General features: G+C 43.3%; 1 protein-coding gene across 8 annotated transcripts in view; it reads right to left on the bottom strand.

The window, feature by feature from the left end:
• Window positions 1-18,882, bottom strand: part of BIRC6 (baculoviral IAP repeat containing 6) — a 4,524,268-nt gene that overhangs the window by 589,554 nt on the left and 3,915,832 nt on the right. The gene's annotated exons all lie outside the window — the stretch shown is intronic.

Here is an 18,882-nt window from a genome sequence, read left to right as displayed (position 1 = left end):
CATAGCAAACCGGACTCTACCAACGAGCTGAAAGCAAGGGCCTGTGCAGAAGTACAGGAACCCTACGGCAGGTCAGACTCAGAATGGCTCTCAACAGAGGCCTGTGCCACCACCTCAGACACACAAGGGGTGTGTGAAAGAACCTCACCTTCTTCAACAATCACAAGCCTAGACAGAGAATGGTTGTTGTCTGTGGGCCTAAACTTGGGTCTCTTATCTTTTTCCCTCTTACTCCTAGGCTGCTCAACCTCCAAACAATCAGTGGACACTATCGGATGCTGATGAAAAGATTCAAGACTACAGAGTCAAACTAAAATCTCAGCCCTACATCTGACTGTCCTAGAGTTAAAGCAGGCTTAAAAGCAGCAACTAGGGATGTCATGATCAAGGCCTAAACAGGTGACACAAAGTGGGTGGAAGTCCCCATGTGGAATGACATGAGTTTATGGCAAAAGAAATGAGTTCCTCAACAGAGTACTTATCTTTCCCAATGACTTCTCTCTGGTGCAGACTGACTTAACGCACTGAAACACTGCTTTGGGCTCCAATGGCAAGAAAAGACTGTTTTCATGATGTAGGCTGGTTCCCTATACACCCAAGCGTACTGACGTCGGTTAGGATGTCCACCAGCCTTAGGAGAAGGTAAAAATTTTCTCTGGTAGCCAGGCCGGCCAATGACTTTCATGGCAGAAAATCCCACAATTCAGGACTGCAACAGTGAGACATGAAGAACATATGCAGAGTGCAAATAGCAATGCTACAGGAGACACATTTTGAAAGAATTGAGCACGTGAATTTGAGGACTTCAAGATGGATATTTTGCAGAATATCAGGGACAAAGGAAAAGAAGTGCACTTCATATTAATTGCTAGAGGAGCACCAGTAGTGACAGAAGAGGGGAAAAAATAATAATGGCAGATTTGTAGTAGTAAGGGTTTACTGGCAAGGGGTGAGGATTACACTGGCATGTATTTACATTCCACCTAAATCTATTTTGAAGCTTTAAAAATTGGGAGAAATAATCAGTTTTCAGCAGTGAATATTACTTATAAGTGGGGACTAGAATTTGATTTGCAACAATGAGGATGTATTGAGGGTCTAGAAGGGAAAATATAACTGTAGATTACTGAAAATAAATTATGGGAATATTTGGTATCAAAGACATGAATTCAGTAGCAAGAACTTGGAGAGAATTTACATATTATCCCTCAAGGTACAATAACTGGGTTAGACTTGACAGAAATTATATTTCACAGGAGCATGTCCATTTAATTCAGAACTTTGATGCACATCCAATAACTATTTCAGATTATGCACAAAAAATTACTAAGACAAAGATGCAGGCTAACTAAGTACAGACTAGAAACTGGTGCTTCCCCACCTACTTGTTTAAGAGAGAGGAATTTAAGGAATGAGTGCTGGAAATTATCCATGAGCTATTACTTAAAATAGAAAGTACTCCAGAATTACAGCTAGTAAGTCTGATAAAAATGAATGTGGGGTTTAAAAATAGGGTAGAAATAAAAGAAAAGAGATCCGATTAAGAAGCAATAAGAATTACAGAGGCTAAGAAAGGTTAAAGTATTACAAAATAAGGTGAATTTCACAGAACAACAGGAGGTGCAATTGCAGAGTGCAAGAGAGAAAATAAGGGAGTACCTGGAAAATATGCAGAGTTTTAAAAAGATTGCTGTTAAGCAACCATTTTTTTGATAAGTCTAGAGCACAAACTTTTGGCACAATGACTTATGCAACAAAGTATAAAGGGTCACTGCCAAATTTGGAAACCTACAACAACAAAAATAACCAGAGATCCTGTAGAGGTATTAGAGGTATTTTGGAAACTTTATAAAAATTTGTATAAAAGAGAAGGAGTGAAATTAAGAAAAAGCACAAATGGAAATATTTAAGGAAGACTTAAACATGCCAAAGCTAGACGAAGGTTAGGTTCAACAACTAACAGTTAAGAAAGGATGAAATGAGAAAAATGGTGATGCATAACCGATCAACAGGGAAATCTCCAGGAATAGATGTCATTCCACTGGAAGTTTGGAAGCTAGGAAAGAAGAAAATTATAAAGATCTGGAAGGTTTTGTTTAACACCATTTTAAAAGGAGGGGAGGCACCAACATTCTGTAAAAAAAGGAGGAGGTAGTAATAATACCCAAAGGAGGTAAAAACCCATCTGATCCCAATTCATATAGGCCCATTTCAATTCTAAAATAATGACTATAAAGTGTTGATGTCTACAATGGCTAAAAGAATGGCAAATGTAATGCCAAAATTGATAGATATGGACCAGAGTGGTTTTGTGGAGCGGATGCAAACATGTAACAAAATTAAGAGAACTAGGATGATCCAGAGGGAATCAAAGCATAAGAAAATACCACTGTTACTGGTGGGTCTTGATGCAGAGAAAGCATTTAACAAAGTAAGCTGGGATTTTATGAGTGGAGCAATGGAAGCATTTACACTTTCTGATACAATAATAAGGTTAATCAAAAGGATATATGAGCAAATAGAGGCAAAAATTTAAGTGGGAGGGTACAGAGGAACTAGGCAGGGATGTCCTCTTTATCTTATTTAGAACTGCTGGCAAAGAAAATAAGGTACTCAGAAATTCAAGGATATAACTGGAATGATATTCAATACATGTTGGCATTATTTGCAGATGGTATTATTTTGTACCTGATAAATCCATAAAAAAACATCTCAGTGTTGCAGAACATCTTGAGACACTTTCACGTTTCAAGATAAAACAAAAGCTGCAGCCATAAATTATATACCCACACAAAAATTGTTTCAGCAATACCCATGTTTATGGGAGCAGGATAAAATGAAATATTTAGGAGTAAGGCTTAAAAAAGTTTCTATCATGGCAACCAAGTATATGCATGAAGAGACTAAACAAAAGAGTAACGGGAAGCTTTTTTTATGGGTATGGATAGTACACTACAAGCAGTAAAAACATTTTAGTCCCTTCAGTTTTATATACAGGTTAGGAATTTTTTATCAACCAGAGAAGAAGGTGTGAACAATAATTAATAAGGTGTTGAAGGAATTTATCTGGGAAGGGAAAATGGCAAGTGTTAAGTGGGATAAGGTGATCCTTCCAACAGAAGGATGCAGTTTAGGATTATCTGATTTGAAGAGATATTTTACAGCTACACAGTTAAAGTTTATACATGTCACACAGCAGAAGGTTATACTTCAAAGGGGAAATGGACAATGATTAAGAAAGGGGGAAGTTCAAGAAATAAAGAAAGAGTGGTACTTTAGAGGTAAATTCTTGAAAAGAATAACAGCCATACAAGAATATTATATTCATAAAACAGCAGAAAGTATTGTAAAAACGGCCAACATGTGAATGGAGAAAAGTGATTTTGCCAATAGGGATGACTGCAAATTATGGTACAGAAAATAGGTAAGCAAGAGTTGAAATTTACTGGAGAAAACTGGCAAAGGAACCAAGGTACTGGGAGCAAATAACTAAAGAGGGAAAAGACAATAGACTAGGATGAGGTCAAGATGATGTTTTGACTTTAGGCTTGAGACTGCCTTCCCTACCGAGGATTAACAGGCAAAGAGAAAAAGATAGGGGAATCATAAATGAAAGATCTGCTCTGGTAGAGTTTTTAACTGAATGTGTAACAGAAGCTGCTGTTAAAAAGGGATAATTAGTAGGGCATATAAAAATATTGCACGATAACTACAATAATCAATCAGGAAAGGTTAGAAAAGCTTGAAAAGATAGACTGGAAAAGCTATTTACAAGGGAACAATGTGAGGGACGCATCTGCGGCTCCCAAACATGTAAAGCCCAGAAGGTTTAGGATTTTTGTTTGGAAGTGTTTGCATAGGTATTTTTATACCTCAACCTAAGATCAAAGACTTTTTTCATCAAAGCAAAAAACACTGGTGTGTGCAAAGTACAGTTTTGTACCTACCATAAATGTAGATGTTCGAGTGTATACACTGCTGCAGTCATTATACTTGGGTTATCCTGCCGTCAGGCAGTTCCCCAGTCGGCCTGAGCTCCAAAGTCTTGGTCCGGCGTCGGTTGCTGTCGCCTCCTCCCTGTCGTCAGTGCGACAGGGGTATATAAGATGCAGCCGACGCCATTTTCTTCAGTTTTCCTTGCCCCAGATATCAGGTGCCTCCAAATAGGTAGACAATTCCAATTGCTACTAAAACATACATAAAAAAAGCAAAAAACAACTTACAGCTACCAGCAAATACTCCCCATAGGTAGTAAGGGTAGAAGACATAGGTACGTACCAGCCAGTAAGAGGGGAAGGAGGGAGGGTAACCTGGACTGCAGCAGTGTATACACTCAAACATCTACATTTATGGTAGGTACAAAACTGTAATATGTTCATCGTGTTACACTGCTGCAGTCATTACACTTGAGTAGAATCCCAAAGCTGAGGTAGGGTGGCTAGTTCTATAAAGCATTAGGGGTGGCTATAAGGCCCTGCAGCACTGCAGTGGCGAAGCCAGCTCTGGATTTAGAGTATAGAGGCAGATGGTAATGTTTGGTGAAGGTATGTACAGAACTCCCAAGTTGCTGCTTCCAAAATATCCTTGGTAGGTACTCCCCTGAGGTAGGGGCAGTTGAAGTGGCTGTTGCCCTGGTGGAGTGAGATCTAGTGCTGCTAGGTACAGGTTTTCCATGGTATGTGTAGCAGAAACATATACAAATGTCCTATCTATTTTGAAATAGTCTGTTTTGAAATGGCTTTTCTCTGTGCTCCTACAGCATATGCTACCAATAATTGCTCAGATTTTCTGAAAGCTTTGGTTTTGTCCAAGTAGAAACGTAACTGCCTGTGAATGTCCAAAGAGTGCAGTAGTCTCTCTCCTTTATTCTGTGGTTTAGGATAAAAAGTTGGCAGATGAATAGTTTGGTTTAGAGCCACACTGGATACCACCTTTGGCATAAACGTAGGGTTAGTAGACACCCTGTCCTGGTGGAAAATGAGGAAAGGTTCCACTGCCATTAGTGCCTGTAATTCTGAAACTCTTCGTGCTGCTGTTATTGCCAGGAGCAGAGCAGTTTTCCAAGAGATATATTTTAATTCTGCTGTGTTAGCTGGCTCAAAAGGAGGAAAAGTTAGTTTTTCCAAAACAAAGTTGAGGTCCCAAGTTGGAGTAGGTGCTCTACGGGGCGGTCTTATGTTTTTAGCCCCTCTGAGGTACTGTTTTAACAGAGGATTAGAGAAAATTGGTGGATCCTTGTTGTAATGAGCAGAGATGGCAGAGGCGTGGATCTTGATGGATGAGGAGGAGAGGCCTTTGTCCAGCATCTCAGTTAAGTATTGTAGTATCTGAGGAATGTTTGGGACAAGAGGGTCAAGGCTGTGAGCTTGGTTCCAGGAACAGAATATTTCCATTTATCCGAATAGGCTTTCCTGGTACTTGGCCTTCTGGCCTCCAGAATGACATCCATAACAGCTTTGGAAAGAGGCATTGCTTGCTTGACTAAGGAATCTTCCATGCAGCTAGGTTTAATGTCTTTAGCTGGCTGTGTAGTATTTGATTGTTGTGCTGAGTCAGCAGATGTGGGATATGAGGCAAAATACAGGGTGGTTCTTGTGCTAAGCTCCTTAAGATTGGGTACCAGTGCTGGCGTGGCCAATCTGGTGCAATCAGGATCATCTTTGGCTCTTCTTGCCTGGCTTTTTTGAGTACCTTTGGCAGGAGAGGTAGTGGTGGGAAAACGTATAATTGTAGGTTCTCCCAGCTAAATGAGAGGGCATCCACTTTCCATGCTTGTGGATGGTAACTCCTTGTGCAGAATTTTTGTAGCTGGCAGTTTATTGGGGATGCAAACAGATTTTTGTTCGGGCTCCACCATTTCTGTGTTATCATTCTGAATATTTGTGGATTCAATTCCCATACGTGGGGATCCATGATGTTTCTGCTTAAGTCGTCTGCAGGCGTGTTTTTCCCTCCTGGCAGGAATTGTGCTTGCAGATGAACTTGAAGGTTTATGGCTGTGTTCCACAAGGTCATGGCTTGTCTGCATAGGGGGTAGGAGGCTTGTTTATGTACCACATAACTGTGGTGTTGTCTGTCTTTATCAGTAGTTGTCCTGGATGCAGCAGGTCCTTGAAAGCTATAAGGGCATTTTGTACAGCTAGCATCTCTTTTTGATTGATGTGAAGATGCCTTTGTTCTGCGGGCCACGTGCCCTGAATACATTTGACTGCCATGTGTGCTCCCCAGGCGGAATCCGATGAATCTGTTGTCAGTGTTTGCTTGGCTGTGGGTTGTATAAAAGGCTGTCCCTTGTTGAGGTGACAAGCTTGAGCCCACCACTGAAACTCCTGTTGAAGGCAAGGGATTAGTGGTATAACTGTTTCCAAACATTGACAGTGTTGAGACCATACATTCTTTAGGTACCATTGTAGTTTCCTCATATGCAGTTTGGCATATGGAATTAGTAGTATGCAGGATGCCATGTAGCCCAAGGCCTGCAGAATTTTTCTTGCAGGGAGTTGGGTCTTTGTTTTCCATCAATTGAAAGTATTGAGTCAATTGTCTTTGTCTGGCGTGAGATAAGCCATCTGGGCCGTTGTGTTCAAGCTGGCACCCAGGAATATAATCTCTTGTGAGGGCACTAGTTTTGATTTCTTTTTGTTTACTGTGTACCCCTGGCAACTTAGTAACTTTTTTACAAACGCCAGATGCTTTAGAGGAATGTCCTTGCTCTCTGCTTGAATCAGGCAGTCGTCCAGGTACGGGATAAATTTGAATTCCTTTCTGTGTGCAAAATGCAATTACTGGTGCCAGGCACTTTGTGAAGACCCTGGGCGCAGTAGATAAGCCAAAGGGCAGTGCAGAGAATTGGTAGTGCATTGAACCAGCTATGAATCTGAGGTATCTTCTGCAGTTTTGTCTGATAGGGACATGCAGGTATGCCTCCTTGAGGTCCAAAGTCACGAGCCAAGCTGGGAAGAAACTGCTGTAATGTCAACATTTTGAATTTCGGAACATCCAGGTAAGTGTTTAGAGATGAAAGATCCAGAATGGGCCTCCAGGCTTTGTCCTTTCTGGGTACCAGAAAGAATCTTGAGTAAAATCCTTGTCCTTGCTCCTGTGATGGTACCTTTCGAATAGCTCTCATATCCATGAGTGCTGTAATTTGTTTTTGAGCCTCTGCCCATTGATTTGGTGGCAGATTTGTCATTCCTTTAACCTTGGCAGAATGTGAAAGTGGAATCTGTTTTCCCCTTCTTTCTGGTCTGATGCAACCCATTATCGAGGCCTATAAGGACCTTGTGTTTGACCTCTCCCTCTTGGACGTCTGTATCTTCCCCCTTGAGGTCGGTCTGTAATTGGAAAGGACCAATTCTTAGTTGGCCAGTTTCTGCTAAATCTAGGAGGCTGAACCTGTAAGAAATCCTTCACCGTTTGCATAGATTTTGCCTTATCCTCCATTTTCTTTAATATCTCTTCTGCCTTAACTCCAAACAACACATCCTGCTGCAAAGGTGCATCCAATAATTTTGCTTTAACATGATCTGGTAACGTATGTTCTTTTAACCAAGCATGTCTTCTAATGACAGAGCCTGTAACTGCTGCTCTGCAGGAGGCCTCTAGAGAATGAAAACCACATTGCAAAGTATGCTTTCCCACTTGTTTAGCTGCATGCAATAAATCCTGCATTTCTTTAAAATTAGGAGGATCTGATTCTGGAAGCATTTTCTGTTTTAACTGAGAGCAAAAATTGCTGATATTTTAGCATGTGAAACTGGCAATTTAAGGCTCTCATTGCTAAAGTTGCAGATGTTTATACTTTATTTCCCCATCTGTCTAATGCTCTGGAATCTCTGTCAGAGGGGACTGGATTCTTGGCTGATGAGGCCTTAACTCCTTTGGGTCCCTGAGAAATAGTTTCAGGGTCAGCTACAGGGCTTTTATACAGATTATGTGAGTCAGGGACTCTGTAGTATCTGTCAGGTTTAACAGGAGCTGGAGGTAAGGAATCAGGATTTAAGCTGGATTCAGTATACACATCATCCACAATATCGAACACTGGCGGGATAGCAAGGGGTCTGTGTTGAGGTAATAAGAGGAAGTCTCTGAGCCTTTTCTTGGATTCTGAGTAATCCTGGCCTTCCCAGTGGAAATGCTCCCTCATGGTATGTAGGGTTTCCCCAAAGGAGTAGTCCTCAGGCGGAGAGGCTGATGAAATTGATTCCTCAGCATCAGAATCCTCATAAGGGGGTAAAGAGTATCCTAGGTCTGAGGATGAATCAGAAGGGATGGACACCTGGTCAGATGAATCATAGTCTGCATCCTGTCTAGGCCTTTTATCAGGAGGAGGATGGGACCCCCCCTGATCAGAGTGATTAGGTCTTCGGCCATTTTGAGCATTTGTTTCTTAGGCATGGAGGCCTGTCCTGGAAAATGCTGTATTTGTTTCTTTGATTTTAAAGGAAGCTTAGACTTAGCTGAGGGTTTAATGCTTAACTGAGTAGGTCTGAAGACACCCTCTGAAGCTGTGGGTTGCTCAGCTACTCCGGATCCCTCTGAAAGGTTAGTCTCGGTAGGCTGAATAACTTGTGCATCCGAAGGCCCAGCCATCTCCACGTGGGAGTCAGAGGTGGCCTGTGGTTCTACAGAAGCGGTCGTCAGGGGCTGCAAAGGCGCCTCGCTGAAAACCGGAGAACCGGCGACTGGCCTAGAAGAGGCTTCATCAGTTTTAGGCCTCGGATGGCTATCCTTGTCTCTGCGCTTTTTGTGTATTCCGGTCGTCGGAAGTTCTGACGGCAAGGTATAATTGAATTTTCTACCAAAATAATGTCGGGCAAAATCAAACCAACGTTTAATGGTGCGCTTGTTAAACCTAGCACAAAACCGACAACCAGTGACGTCGTGGTCTGGACCTAGGCATGGGGTACAATAGGAATGGAAATCCTTATGAGGTATTTGCTTCCCACAAGAAATACAGTTAATAACTTTTACTGACATCGGTCTGAGGCAAGAAAAAGTTTCCCCAACGGGGTACTTAGCTTTGTAGAAGACTTCGGTTCTGGATTCGGAATGAAAATCTCAGGAGATGGCCGACCGGCACTTGCGAACTGCTTTTGCTTCGGGCACCGCGCGGCAAGAAAGACTGAAGAAAATGGCATCGGCTGCATCTTATATACCCCTGTCACACTGATGACAGGGAGGAGGCGACAGCAACCGATGCCGGACCAAGACTTTGGAACTCAGGCCGACTGGGGAACCCAAGTGTAATGACTGCAGCAGTGTAACACGGTGAATATCTGCATACAATAATCAGTAACCTTAGAAAGACAGTGTCTCTGTTGAACTCACACATACAAAACAAAAGGATGTGTGTTCAGCTGGGACAAATGCATTTTAAGATTTTTTTTTATCTGATAGATAGCAAATGCTGGAAGTGCAATGGAGAAGAAAGAGGTAAATGGAAACATGTAATCAGTTGGCAGATTTAAAAAATTTGTTATGGATTACTCTGTCAGAAATACTGGGTGAGCAAATGGCTGTAATTAAGAAAATAATTTTTTGAGCTGGGACGCAGGATTTGAAATGCCTAGGTCTTGTTAAGTTTAATTCTGCTGGATGGTAAACAACAATTAACTAGAAAATGGAAATCAAAGTCTAACCAACTGTATTTGAAATACTGAATATTGTGAAAGAGATAAAAGAACTTAAAGAGGGATCTTTAGAAAAGGGAAGGAGGAAATTACATAGAAATAAATGGAAATAGTGGGAACAATACACACAGCATAACATTCAGGAGGAGGAGGAGTGAGGTTTAAGGGGAGGCAAGAACTAAGAAATGTGTTAAGTTGCACTGATCTTTGTTACAAAGAAAGAAAACAGGATATATAATGTAAAAATATAGTTTGTTTTCTTTTCTATTAATGTCAATGTCTTAAGCAATGCAAGTGTTAAAAAGATTAAAAAGATTACTGTACCTTCTAGACATAATGTATGTAACAAAGGTGAAGCCCAGATGGTGATTTGCATCCATACCCAGTTATCCAAGGCAATGGGCTTCTGTTTCTTCCCCAAGGGTAGAAGCAGTCAAAACTAAAAAGTATCCAGCTCTGTGCTGATAAAGGTAATCCTTACAACAGCAGTCAGAAAGGACTTCCTCAATTAATCGTCACCAATAAGAGCTACAAATTGGATACTTCCAGAAGTCTCTTAAAGGGGCTACCAAGTGCCAGTCCTTATCCTACTACAAGACTTCAGTCACCATGGAACAGCATCTTGCTAAAGACTCTAGGCACTTAAGAAAGCCCAAATAGCAACATTTCATAGGGGAAGTGAGGCTCATCCAGACAAAGGGCAACATTTTGAGCATGAGCCTCAAATGTTCATGTGCCAAAAATTCATTCATCCATCATATCAAGCATCACCACCCAAAACCAGGTTAGCCAATGTGCTTTACTTAAGCTGCTGAGATCCAGAAAAGGCAGAAATCACAGATGTTCCTCTGAGATGGACTGATCTACTGGAAAACCTGTTACAAAAGAACTAGCCCACTTCATAACATGGCTGACATCCATGCCTAAAGTTCACTGATCTTCAGTGAATCATCCACCTGGGTAGTCTCAGGGAGGAGTAAAATTTGTATTGAAGTGGCCACTACGGTTCTTGTCTTGATTGTCTTAGCCAGCACTGAAAAATACAAGACTGTGTGACAATTTAGGGCTTTTATTGAGCAGGAAGACAGCCTTTTTACTCTTCTAGGGTTCACTATCCCAAAAATAGCAATGGAAGAAAGGGGAAAGTCACAAAGATCCTCCACAGACAAGAACGTTGGTTTCTCCTCAGGAAGCCATCACCTAGGTTCTGGGTGTCTTAGCCAAAAAGCAGCTCTCCAAAGAAATAAGATTTAAGAATCATATTCCTTATCACAGCCACGACTTCCTGCATAGGCAGACACCCGAGTCTTAAGTCCTAACAAGAGCATCAAAATTACAGCATTAGAACATGGAAGCCAACTGCAAAAGCTGCACAGAGTTTCAGAAAGGTCCTCACATATATCCAAGGTGCTGTCATTAGACAGGACTGGAATTGGAAAGTACAGTTGTGTACACTTACCATAAATGTAGATGTCCGAGTGTATTCACTGCTGCAGTCATCACTTGTGGGTTATCCCTGCTGGGTAGCCTCTGGCCAGCCCGAATACCAGAGTAAAGGATTTCCCACCTGTATCGGCTGTCTAGGTACAGAGGCTGACGTCAGGTCATCAGGGCTATAAAAGGAGACAGCCGACGTTATGACACCAGGTTTTTTTTTTCCCCCAATAGGTAAGAGCCCCCAAGAAGGAGGAATTAAAGGGGAAGGTGGGAGGGAAACAGGACTACAACAGTGAATACACTCGAACATCTGCATTTATGGTAAGTGTACACAACTGTACTATGTTCTTTGTGTTTCACTGTTGCAGTCATCACTTGTGGGAGGATTCCCAAAGCTGAGAAAAAAGGGTGGAGGAAGGAGTATAGGAATTAAAGGCAAGCACCACATTAAGGGTATGCCAGCATGCAGGAATCCAGATGCAAAGGCTGCCCTGGTTTTGGAGAATGAAGCCAGCTGGTAGTGCTTGGTGAATGTTTGGATGGATGTCCAGGTAGCAGCTTCCAAAATATCCTTAGTTGGAACCCCTCTCAGGAAGGCAGTGGAAGTAGAGGCTGCTCTAGTGCAGTGAGATCCGACAGACTTGGGAAGACTCTTTCCATGAAAGGAATAGAAGAAATGGATGCAATGAGAGATCCATTTAGAAATGGTCTGTTTGGAAATGGGCTTCCCCTCTACCCCAGGAGCAAAGGAAACCAGAAGCTGGCCAGATTTCCTGACTGATTTGGTCCTATCCAGGTAATATCTCAATTGTCAGTGTATGTCAAGGGTATGTAAAATTCTTTCCCCTTTTTTCTGGGAGTTGGGAAAGAAGGTAGGGAGATAGATGGCCTAGTTGAGGGTAACCTCCGAGACCACTTTAGGCATAAAGGAGGGGTTAGTCCTGAGAGACACGCTGCCAGCATGAAAAATAATGAAGGGTTGAGTGGTCATAAGGGCCTGTAGTTCAGAAACTCTCCTGCCTGAGGTGATGGACAGGAAGAATGCAGTTTTCCAAGAGAGGTACTTCAGGTCAGCTGAAACAGCTGGCTCAAAGGGAGGCAAGGTCAATTTTTCCAGGACAAAGTTAAGATCCCATGCTGGAGCAGGTGGTCTTCTAGGTGGTCTGATGTGTAATACCCCCCTACGGAACATTTTTAATAGGTGTTGAGAAAATATAGGCTGATTCGACTGGATAAAAGCAGAAATAGTCGAAGCATGTATCTTGATGGAAGAGTAAGACAATCCCTGTTCTAGGAGCACTGCCAGGTAGTCCAGAACCAATGGCAGAGTGGCATGGGAGCTGTTGACGCTCTTGCTGTGGCACCAGATAGTAAATCTTTTCCATTTGGCTGAGTAGGATTTTCTGGTGCTGGGCTTTTGGCCTCCTTGATGATGTTTAAAACCTGCCTGCTGAAGGCTGTGGTGTCATCCTCCTTTGGGGTATCAGCCATGTGGATAGCTTGAGAGTAGGGAGGTTTGAGTGCAGTACCATCCCTTTCTCCTGAGTCAGGAGGCTTTCTGAGAGGGACAGGTTCATGGGAGGCTGTTTGGCCAGACTGAGGAGCAAGGGGTACCAGGGCTGTCTGGGCCAGTCTGGAGCAATGAGAATAACCTTTGGTCCTTCCTCCCTGATAATGAGAAGTACCCTGGGGATCAGGGGCAAGGGGGTGAAAGCATGCACAAAGAGGTTTCCCCAGTGGAAAGACAGGGAGTCCACCCTCCATGCTTCTAGATGGAACTCTCTGGAGCAGAACTTGGTTAGCTGGCAGTTCTCTGGGGTTGCAAAAAGGTCTATGTCCAGGTTCCTCCACTGTTGGATAATTTGGAAGGTCCCCTTGTGCAGCTGCCACTCATGGGGATACAGGAGGCTTCTGCTTAGCTGGTCTGCCATAGTGTTTTGTTTCCCTGCGATATACTGAGCTATCAGGTGCAGTCCCAGATTTGAGGCTGACTGGCAGATTTGCATAGCTAAGCGACATAGGGGGTAAGAGTGAGTTCCCCCCTGCTTGTTGATGTACCACATTACTGTTGTATTGTCTGTCTTGATTAAGAGCACTCCTGGTCTCAGGTGTTCTTTGAAAGCTAGACTTGCCCGGTGCACTGCCAACATCTCTTTTAGGTTGATAATGGAGGTCCTGAGTCTCCTGTTCCCAAATGACTTGAGTGCACATATTCCCTTGGTGTGCCCCCCAGGCTGTGTCTGTGGTGATGGTCTGGCCCTGTGGAAGAGTGATGAAGGGTAGGCCCTTGTTTAGGGCACACACCTATGCCCACCATAAGAACTCCTCCTTTAAGCAAAGAATCAGGGGCAGCTGATGTTCTAGTGACTGAGTGCTGGCACCAGAGGTTCCTGAGGTAGCTTTGTACTTTCCTCATGTGTAGTCTGGCTAAAGGTACCAGCAGAAGGCAGGAGCCCATGTACCCCAGCGCTTGCAGGAATTTCCTTGCTGTGAGGTGGGTCTTGCGGGCCAGCTGTGTGAAGTATGAGTGGAGGAATCATTGCTTCTTCTGAGGGAGGGAGGCTGTTTGAGTAGATGTGTCCAGAAGCGCTCCCAGGAAGGTTAATCTTCTCAAGGGGAGAAACTGGGGTTTCTCTTGGTTGACAGTGAAGCCCAGGGAGGATAGGAGAGTTTGAACAAAAGTGAGGTCCCTGCAGGAGTCTCTCCTTGGTGTCTGTGTGAATGAGGCAGTCATCCAGGTAGGGTAAATCTGAATGCTGTTCTATCTGCACAAAGCAATGACAAGAGCCAGGCACTTGGTAAAGACTCTGGGTGCAGTGGATAAGCCAAAGGGCAGAGCAGAGAACTGAAAGTGTTGTGACCCTGCTCTGAAGTGCAGGAAACTCCTGTGAGACTTCCTTATGGGAATATGGAGGTAGGCATCCTTCAGATCTAGGGTCACTAGCCAAGCATGTGGCATCAACATTGGTAAGAGTTTGTGTAAGGTCAGCATTTTGAATTTTGGTACCAGGAGGGCCAGATTCAGAGTGGATAGGTCTAAAATTGGGCACCAGGTGCCCTCTTTTCTGGCTACCAGGAACAGTATAGAATAAAACCCTTTTCTGGCCTGCTCCTTTGGTACAGGTTCCACAGTGCCTTGGGCATAAAGTTTTTGTATTTGACAGATGGATTCTGTCCTCTAATTTGCTGGTATATCTGGGAAGCCTGAAAATCTACGGCTTTCTTTGAAAGAGAATCTGTACCTGCTGGTAATAATTTTTAGGATCCATAGATCTGAAGTGATGGCCTGCCAATTCTCTAGGAAGAGGGAAAGTCTTCCTCCTAGTCGCTGTGCAGGGTTGTGGGGCAGAGGGGGGGGGTAGAGTCATTGGAGAAGGGAGGGGGCTTAGAACTCCCTTGCCTGGGCATTGCAGTGGTGCATTGTCTGGATCTCAATTGGCCTTGTGACTGGTGCCTTGTAGGTTTGCCCCTGCATGCCTTCCTCTGGACAGGCCTTGTTTGAGCAGGAAAGGACCAATGTTTTGTGTGGAAGTTCCTGCTGAACCAGGGAAGTTGAACCTGCAAGAAATCCTTCACAGTCTGCATAGACTTGGCCTTGTCTTCCATTTTCTTAATAACCTCCTCAGATTTGGGTCCAAACAGCTGGCCCTTATCCAGAGGGGCATCTAACAATTTGGATTTTACCTGGTCAGGCAAAGGTTCCCTTAACCAGGCATACCTTCTGATCACAGAGCCAGTGACTGCAGCCCTGCTGGAAGCCTCCAAGGTATCAAACCCACAATGCAGGGAAGCTGGAAATTATACGATCAGCTAGCTTCCCTGGTAGTACTGCTGTCTGGTAGGTTTAAAATGTTCTGTTTAAGTAATTCCAGCACTTTCTGCTGGGATTTCAGCATATGAAACTAACAATTCAGGGTCCTAATGGCTAGAGTAGCCGAAGTGTAGGCTTTTTTGGCCCTACTCTCTCTGTCAGCTGGAATGGGATTTTTAGATGAACTAGCCCTAGCCCCCTTAGGACCCTGGGTAATGACCTCTGGGTCAGTTGTTGGGTTTTTAAAAAGATACTTGTGGGCATCTTGCACCCTATAATAGCTGTCTGGTTTCCTGGGGGCAGGTTGGAGAGTGTCAGGGGTGATTGCAGACTCCAGAAAGATATCTTCCACCACATCCAGGATAGGGGGAATGGCCAGAGGTTTATGCTGTGGCAGGTCAAGGAACTCTCTCAGTCTCTTCTTTGACTGAGGGTAATCCTGCACCTCCCAGTGGAATTGTTCCTTGAGGGAATTTAAAGTTTCTCCAAAAGAGAGATCTTCAGGAGGGGTGGCAGCAGGAATAGGGTCTTCAACATCTAAATCCTCAAATGCTGCAAATGGCTGGTCTTCAGTGTCAGAATCTTCCAGTTCTGATCCTTCTGAGTCCTGGTCAGAAAGAGGCTCAGCAGAAATGTCTCTTTTTCTTTTAGCAGGGGTGGCTTGGTTAGGCTGGGTTCCTCTAATTACAGTGATTAAATCCTCTGCCGTTCTAAGCAGTTGCTGGGACTGCGTGGCTGGCTGGAAGGAAGGAGGTCGGTGGCTGGGTCCCTGGGATGGGGTCTTTTTAGGGGTAGTCTTGGTCTTGGGCCTAGAGGATTCAGAGGCCTTATACAAAGTTAGCTTAACCAGTGCCCTGGTCGTCGGTCTCTGCTGTCGTTGGAACTGTCTCTGTGGAAACTGGTGCCTGCAAAGCAGCTCCAGACCCAACTGCATGACTGAAGGTCAACATCCTGGCAGGAGAAGATGGACCCGGCGGCGTACCAGACTCCAAATGGGTCTAGGTAGAGGCCTGCAATGGTTTCTCGGCTGGCATCAGGGGCTGCGAAGGTGCCTCTCTGAGTTCAGCAACTGAAGTGAAATCAAGTTTGGCTGACTTAAGACCAGTAAGTCCGTGGGCCTAACTTTCTGAGGCCTTTCCTTTTATCTTTCTTTTTTCTATTTAATTAAACAGCCGCCTGACTGAATGACACCATACCTCGTTGAGAAAAAGAGTCACTGAAGTGTCTAACTCCAATTTTAGCTCCTCTTCTAATAGTTCTAGCATTAAACAGGGCACAGAACTGACATTCAGGGACATCGTGGTCTGGGCCTAGGCAGGTGACGCAGAGGGAATGAAAGTCTCAGTGTGGGATCTGTTTTCCACAACTGAGACTTTTATTGACTTTCTCTGACATCGGATAAAAGCAAGAAAAGGTTCCCCAACGGGGTATTTAGCTTTACAGTTTAATGGAAAAGTATTTGTCTCCTTCCTGATTTCTTATTTTTTTGCATGTTTGTCGCACATAAATGTTTCAGATCATCAAACAAATATAAATTTTAGACAAAGTTAACCCAAGTAAAAACAAAATGCAGTTTTTAAGTGATGATTTTATTTATTAAGGAAAAAAAATATCCAAACCTACATGGCCCTATGTGAAAAAGTCATTGCTCCCTAAACCTAATAACTGGTTGTGCCACCCTTTGCAGCAACAACTGCAATCAAGCGTTTGCAATAACTGGCAATGAGTCTTTCACGTCACTGTTGAGGAATTTTGGCCCACTCTTCTTTGCAGAATTGTTTTAATTCAGCCATATTGGAGGGTTTCCAAGCACAAACTGCCTTTTTAAGGTCATGCCACAGCATCTCAACTAGATTCAAGTCCGGACTTTGACTAGGCCACTCCAAAACCTTTATTTTGTTTTTTTTAAGCCATTCCGAGGTGGACATGCTGGTGTGTTTTGGATCATTGCCCTGCTGCAGAACCCAAGTGCGCTTCAGTTTGAGGTCACGAACTGATGGCTGGACATTTTCCTTCAGGAGTTTTTGGTAGAGAGAAGAATTCATGGTTCTATCAATCACAGCAAGTCGTTCAGGTCCAGAAGCAGAAAAGCAGCACCAGACCATCACACTACCACCACCATGTTTGACTGTTGGCATGATGTTCTTTTTCTGAAATGCTATTTTACTTTTACGCCACACGCAATGTGACACACACCTCCCAAAAAGTTCAACTTTTGTTTCATCAGTCCACAGAATATTTTCCCAAAAGTCTTGGGGATTATCAAGATGTTTTTTGGCAAAAGTGAGACGAGCCTTTAAGTTCTTTTTGGTCAGCAGTGGTTTTCCCCTTGGAACTCTGCCATGCAAGCCATTTTTGCTCAGTCTCTTTCTTATGGTTGAGTGATGAACACTGACCTTAGCTAAGGCAAGTGAGGCCTACAGTTCTCTAGATGTTGTTCTGGGTTCTTTTGTGACCTCTTGGACGAGTCTTGTGCTGCGCTCTTGGGGTAATTTTTGTAGGGCGGCCACTCCTGGGAAGGTTCACCACTGTTCCATGTTTTCTCCATTTGTGTATAATGGCTCTCACCGTGGTTTGCTGGAGTCCCAAGGCTTTAGAAATGGCTTTGTAACCTTTTCCAGACTGATAGACGTCAATTACTTTGTTTCTCATCTGTTCCGGAATTTCTTTAGATCGCGGCATGATGTCTTCATTTTGAGATCTTTTGGGCTACTTCACTTTGTCTGACAGGTTCTATTTAAGTGATCTCTTGATTTAACAGGTCTGGCAGTAATCAGGACTGGGTGTGGCTAGTGAAATTGACTCAGCTTTCCCAAAAATGTGATTAACCACAGTTACTCCACGATTTAACAAGAGGGGCAATTACTTTTCACATAGGACCATGTAGGTTTGGATATTTTTTCCTTAATAAATAAAATCATCACTTAAAAACGGCATTGTGTGTTTAGTTTGGTTATCTTTGTCTAATAATTAAATTTGTTTGATGATCTGAAACATTTAAGTGTGGCAAACATGCAAAGAAATAAGAAATCAAGAAGGGGAGAAAATACTTTTTTATTGCACTGTAGATGGTTTCTCCCTCACTCTGGCAACGTCCAACTGACACACTCGTGAAACTGCTTCTGCTTCGAGCTCCACGGCAAGAAAGATGGATGTAATAACGTCAGCTGTCTCCTTTTATAGCCCTGATGAGCTGACGTCAGCCTCTGTACCTAGACAGCCGACGCAGGAGTGAAATCCTTTACTCTGGTATTCAGGCTGGCATAGGGCTACCCAGCAGGCATAACCCGCAAGTGATGACTGCAACAGCGAAACATGAAGAACATCCAGTGATTTTATGAAATGAAAGTCCTAAGCCCCATAAAATACAGAAAGATGCAACAGTGAAACATGAAGAACATCCAGTGATTTTATGAGATGAAAGTCTTAAGCCCCATAAAATACAGAAAGATGCTCCCTTGTCACACCTGCCCAAAACCCTACAGTCTCTGTCATGAGCAGCATTGCAAAATGCTATGATCTCTGTGAAAATACCGGACTGAAGAGATCACACAAGATTCGTTACTATGATGCTTAATAAATTGTACAACCCACTCTGGTTGGGGTTTATAATGGTCGTTCACCCTTACGGTAGCTAAAGGTGCAGACTCAAGGTGCCAAAAGGCTGTATTAACAGCATCTGTAACAAATGACTCCAGAGAAGGGATACTCCAGGCTCCCTTTCACTTTTTTCAATAAAGTCTACAAGATATATATATTTTTTTGGTGGGAGGGGGTTAACAGTAACTGATCTATGCCTTACAAACCTGAAAGGCTATGTAAAGAACAGGTATTCCGAGAATGTGATAGAGGGAAGGGTATCTTTGAGTGTGTGTGGCCTCATCATCCTACGACTCGCAGTGTGACAGAGAAATGTTCTCTACTATCCAAAAGAATACAGTAAGCTCAAACACAGTATCACAAAGACATCCATATGGCTGACCACTACTAGGTGTGAGGGTG

Source organism: Protopterus annectens, chromosome 1.part2 (genome assembly GCF_019279795.1).
Source record: "Protopterus annectens isolate FY-2018-M chromosome 1.part2, PAN1.0, whole genome shotgun sequence".
NCBI lineage: Eukaryota > Metazoa > Chordata > Ceratodontiformes > Protopteridae > Protopterus > Protopterus annectens.
The sequence above is the reverse complement of the archived record's forward strand: the minus strand, read 5'-3'. Positions and strand labels throughout refer to the sequence as shown.